Raw genomic sequence first — 5,439 nt, forward strand, 5'->3', positions numbered from 1 at the left:
ATGCAAGGATTCATAGGCTCGCATTTCATCAAACATAACATGTGCATAAGTTGAGATCACAACAAGCAAGCAAATAAATTATGTGAACATATTAGATTAAGCATGAATCATCCCCCGTGTTGGTTTCCCCTAATTCCCCATTAACCCTAGTTAAGATGACTACTCACTCATTATTAAGTTTAACATGCTAACAAGGTTGTTAATCATACTAGCAAGACAAAACATGATGAATAAATGAAGATGATTAACAATAATTAAAAAGGGATTAAGAGAATTATACCTAAAGATGATTCCAAATAATAAAGCAAAGAATAATAGAAGTACTTGATGATTGATGGAAGGTTGTCAATCTCCCAATAATACCCAAATAATGTTCAATTACCCAAAATAAATGATGAACAATAGAGAAATTAAGGAAATGAGATTTGTATTAAAGCTTAATTAAGAGTTGATTACAAGATTAAGATGAGATTAAAATTGGATTAGAATAACCTAAAAAGAGCATGTGAAGGACATCATAATCTAATTAGTACAATGGGGTATTTATACTAAATATTAGGTACATAAATTAGGGTTACTAAGGGTTTAAATGACGATTAAGACCCTTAAGAAAAGTTGAGGAAGTGCTCCTCTCGAGGGAGATGCGCATATCCGTTTTGGTGGTCTTCATGGAATATTCTCGTCCCGAGCGGCTTGGCTGAGGGACGGTCTGCACCGCAGAGGAATCCGAGCGGATTGGTGGGGGCGACGCTCGGATTAAGAGGGACCAGGATGAGCGTCTTGGCCACGGGACGCTCGGATTGCAGCAGGCCAGGACGCTCGTCCCGTGCACTGCGACGCTCGGATCAGCAGCCAGTCACATCTTATTCTTTTCTATTTCCAACAATCCTCAAGGATCTTGTTGGAGATGCAAGGATCTTTTCATCATTGCCCATTTACTTCATTATTTACATAAGCCTTCTAGTCTTGTCTTTCCTTTGATGCTCGGTCATTAGATTCGATCAATTTAGCTCCATTTTGCCATGAAAATGCAAGGTTCTTACTCCTTTCCTACCAAGGGATCAAAACCTCAAGAGTATGCAAAACGAAAGACTAAAGATAGTAAATGACCCAATTATGCACTAAAAAGCATAGGAAGGAGGCTAATTCGGGGACTAAATATGCTCAAATATGAGTCACATCAAATACACTAGTAGAAAACCCCCCTATAGTGGCGGTCATAAATGACCATTTTGTGGCGGTTTTTACAAATTTTGGGTGCGCCGTATATCACGGGGTTGTTTAGACTTTGCGGCGGTTGTACAAACGCCACTATAGCTTACCTACTATGGCAGTTTTTAAACAAAACCGCCATTATAGGCTTATATAAAACGACGGTTGTCAGACAAGAACCACCATTATAACTCACTCATAGTGGCGGTTATTGTTTTAGAACCGCTACCATAGGTATATCAATAATATCATTACATCATTACATATTCTCTATAACGACAGTTATTGTTACAGAACCGCCACTAAAGGTAATTATAACGTCGGTTGTTGGTATAGAATCGCCATTAAAGGTAATTATAACGACGGTTGTTTGTTGTTGAAGAACCGCCACCATAGGTAGTTATTTAAAAAAAAAATTGCTACCAAAATTTTGGAAGCAATATCCTAGAGATTTGACAATCCAAATAGCAAAATGAACAAACAATACATAAAGAGAATGACAACCAACAAACTTCGACCCAACAATTTAGTATTGCTAATGTTAAAAAAATATACATCCAAGTCTATAAATAATCACATACATGTCTTAATTAATAAACTAATCAACATTACATGTTATCTAAACTTTTGATAGACCACACCTCTCTAACATCTTTCATCTCGTCAATCAACATTATTGAATCTGCAATAATAAATTTAGCAAACCAATAGTAAGAAAAACCACCTCAACATTATTAAAATCAATATAAGACATTATAAATAGGGAACTATCAATCTACCTTATGATTAGCATTAAATCAATTGCACAATGGCTTCATAAAAGACACGTACTAATATAAAAAAAATCTACCATAAAATGACTTCATGAACAATCAGAATCAACCTATGGTACCATAAAAACAATTGCAACAAAGATATAACCTTAAACTTACATGGGTTAGATACTGTTGCATTACTGCAATAGACAATAAAGTGACACATCCTTAATAAATACTCGTCATTTTGAGAGTTCAACAATTTTACAAACAACTACGGAGTATTTGATACACCTTAAAAAAACGCATAATGGGGCAGAGAGTTACGTATGTAGTACCTGAAGAGGATAAGTTTGCAGAATAAGTTGAGCGGCAACATGTCGTATATGAACTTGCTTAACAAGTTTTCCTCGATTGTGGCTTAGTTCTATAAGGGTAGCGGTAATGGGTTTCTAACTTCTACGCAATGTTCAATGAAAACTGATAATCAAATCATAGTGGATACATATATTTGAGATTTCTATAAGCTAAACTTCAAACCAAGAGAGTCTTAACCTGATCTCAAACTCTGATGGTTCCAAGAGAAAGCTTGTGGAATCGACACTCTCAATTTCGATGCTTCTCAGGGGGGGGGGGGGGGGGATGCTTATAGCAGTGCACTTTGCGCTTCAGGATATTCAAGATCGACTGTAGAAAACAGAAACAACAAAGAGATTACTTCTAGGGAGATATGTGTCAAAAATCTCCTAGACATATTTGTTCTAGGGAGATGTATGGAGAAATAATGGAAATATAAGAGCCATCAGTTCCGTAAAATGATGCATTCTATGGTGGAATTATTTCCAAAACTATAATCCATATAAATAAGAAAACCAAAATAGCATACATGTTTAGTCAAATTATGTAAATTTTTTGTTATTCACAGCACATCAGGGTATCAATACTGGAATAGTCCATCAAAAAAGGCAGGAAGCGAAGATTATATAAATTGAAGTGAAGATTCTGTAGAGTCCGGACTTACTTCACGCAGTTTTAACTCGCTGAGTTTGTATGACGGGCCAATAACTAGATTTTCTACTCCTCCACCTCAAGGCTCAATCTATACATGCCAAAATAATTAAAACGATGCCATTACGTTTTGAAAAATCAAACAGAATGATAGATAAATCAACTAGTTCATATTAAAGTAAAAACCCCAAATCTTATCAACTCTAATCATCAAATGTAATCAGTGTAAGCCTAGTACTTATAATGCAACAGAAAGTATGCTATATTTAAGTTCATAAAACAGTAGAAAATCACACAACAATCTAATTTCTATATCTCGAATCAAAAAATTAATTACCCAGAAACCCTAATTAGTTAAATTGAAATGATTCAAGTTGGAAATTATACAATGTAAAAGGAGAAGAAGAATGGCAGATGACAGGGTGATCTTGGCTGTGAAAGAATGTTCTTTATCAATTAAAATCACATCAGTTGTTCTCTATCAATTAAAATACACAATCAGTCAAATTCAAACAACAGATCTTGTAATCAGCTAATTGCACCGAAAGAGTATATTGTTAGACAGTCCTTATTAGCAGCGAAAATAGTTGATATGAAAATGGTAATTGTTCAACGTAAGCAAATGTATGCAAGGAAAGACATGAAATTAGCTGTTTAACTTACGCACCCAAACCAATAGCTAGAAGGAATCCTGTAGGGTTAACCATCATAAGCAATGACCTTGATTTGCTAACTTGTATCCATGGGACCTATGCGCATTTAGAAAAATGATCACATATACAAACACACAGCAATGTCAAAATCGAACGCAGTTCTAGTATTTACTTGAATAAACTGAGAACTGTGAGAAGCCATGAAAGTGGTACAAGCTTACAATCCAGAGTCTTAGTCCAAACTTAAAAGTCGGAAGAATTTTATGCCAGTCTTAATAATACAGCATGAGATATTCTCGTCGATTGACCTCTTTAATTTATCTACGTTTAAAATTTTTGGAGATCAATAGTATCTATAAGAAATTTTGCATGAAAAAACATCAGGTTCCACACTTACAAGCCTGAGAAATACAGCACTTATGATTGACAGAAGCTTGCGGTTGTTGTCAGCAAATTTCCCCACGCCTGCAAATGACACAAACACAACGAGTTTAGAAGCCAATATTCATTCTAGTTAGATAGATAATATTCATTCTACTCAAGCCAATTTTCCACACTTACAACATTTCTCGTAATTTCAAACCAGTATTAGAATCAATTTAAGACGGTTTGACACCAAAAAACCAATGAAAGATTTCCAAAGTGAATATCTAATTCAATTTGATCAAAATATATACAAAACTAAAAATCGAATACGCAGATAATGAAATATACATGCTGTCCCAAATGGATTTTGATAAAAAATGAAGAGTCGGGCTTGAAATTGAGGTGTATACGGAGTTCAACTTGGCTAGGATAGTGGTTGTCGACGGTGGCGTGAGTAGAGATGATGGTGGCCTGAAACAATTAGTAGTATAGAGAGGGGAGTTAGAAAAATGGGGTTACCTGAGTTAAAATCGGAATTGATGATTGAATTGAGTCGAAAAATGTGCGGTGTGGCCGGAAACAACAAGGAGATAGACGGTTGTCAAGGGCGACGTGAGACGAAAATGGATGGTTTTCGGGCGGCGTGAGAAAATGGAGTTGGCGGTTGGAGATGATGATTGAATTGAGGGGATTGTAGGGTTTAATTTGGGGGCTGGGGAAATGAAGAAGAAGAAGAAAGAACTACTGTAAATGGGTTTTGGATGGTTTTTTTTTTTATTTTTTTCTATTAAAGTCGATTTTAATTAAAACCGACACAAAAACATATAATGGCGGTTTTTTAACCTAAAAAATTGTAACTTAGTATTAACCTTTAGCGTCATTCTTAACGTCGGTTATTAATATAACCGCCACAATTGACTTATAGTGGCATTTTCTATTTGGAACCGCCATAAAAAGTATCACTTATCACGTCGGTTCTTACATAAACCGCCACAATAGACCTCCTACATACATAAAATTTGGGTTCCCGCCAATTTATTGGACTTTTCACGTTGTTTCTATTAAAACAGCCATGATAACCGCGTCGTGATAGGGGTTTTTTCTACTAGTGATATCCCCAAACCGAACCTTTGCTCGTCTCGAGTAAAGAGGTGACAAAAACTAGGACCTTTATTTAAACTAACCTACTAATATAGCCGATGTGAAACAATTAGCGGGTCTCACTCCGCCCCTTCAACTCACAACAAGACAACCATGAGGTAGGATGCCTTCTTGCAAGGTAAGGTAGGACTTGCCAAAATGGCGACACATCCAAGCATTAAGCACACAAAACAAGTAATGGATGCATCTACAAAAGAATAGCCACTTTCCTCATCTAAGTGGCGGAAATTATCTAAAAGGAAACGATCTAAGGGTACACATTCCATCATAGATACGGTTTCTTC

The 5,439-nt window shown here is 35.9% G+C and overlaps 2 long non-coding RNA genes across 2 annotated transcripts; both read right to left on the reverse strand.

Annotated features, from left to right (window-relative positions):
- Positions 1-1,750: 1,750 nt before the first annotated feature.
- LOC141602684 (uncharacterized) lies at positions 1,751-2,233 on the reverse strand. The gene is made up of 2 exons (XR_012524609.1): positions 2,145-2,233; positions 1,751-1,894 (listed from the first exon to the last, which is right to left on the reverse strand). It is a non-coding gene; the product is annotated as an uncharacterized LOC141602684 (long non-coding RNA).
- Positions 2,234-2,319: 86 nt separating this feature from the next.
- LOC141602683 (uncharacterized) lies at positions 2,320-4,136 on the reverse strand. Its single transcript, XR_012524608.1, has 6 exons — positions 4,026-4,136; positions 3,643-3,724; positions 3,363-3,453; positions 2,989-3,066; positions 2,523-2,654; positions 2,320-2,426 (listed from the first exon to the last, which is right to left on the reverse strand). It is a non-coding gene; the product is annotated as an uncharacterized LOC141602683 (long non-coding RNA).
- Positions 4,137-5,439: the final 1,303 nt, after the last annotated feature.

Source organism: Silene latifolia, chromosome 9 (assembly GCF_048544455.1).
Source record: "Silene latifolia isolate original U9 population chromosome 9, ASM4854445v1, whole genome shotgun sequence".
NCBI lineage: Eukaryota > Viridiplantae > Streptophyta > Magnoliopsida > Caryophyllales > Caryophyllaceae > Silene > Silene latifolia.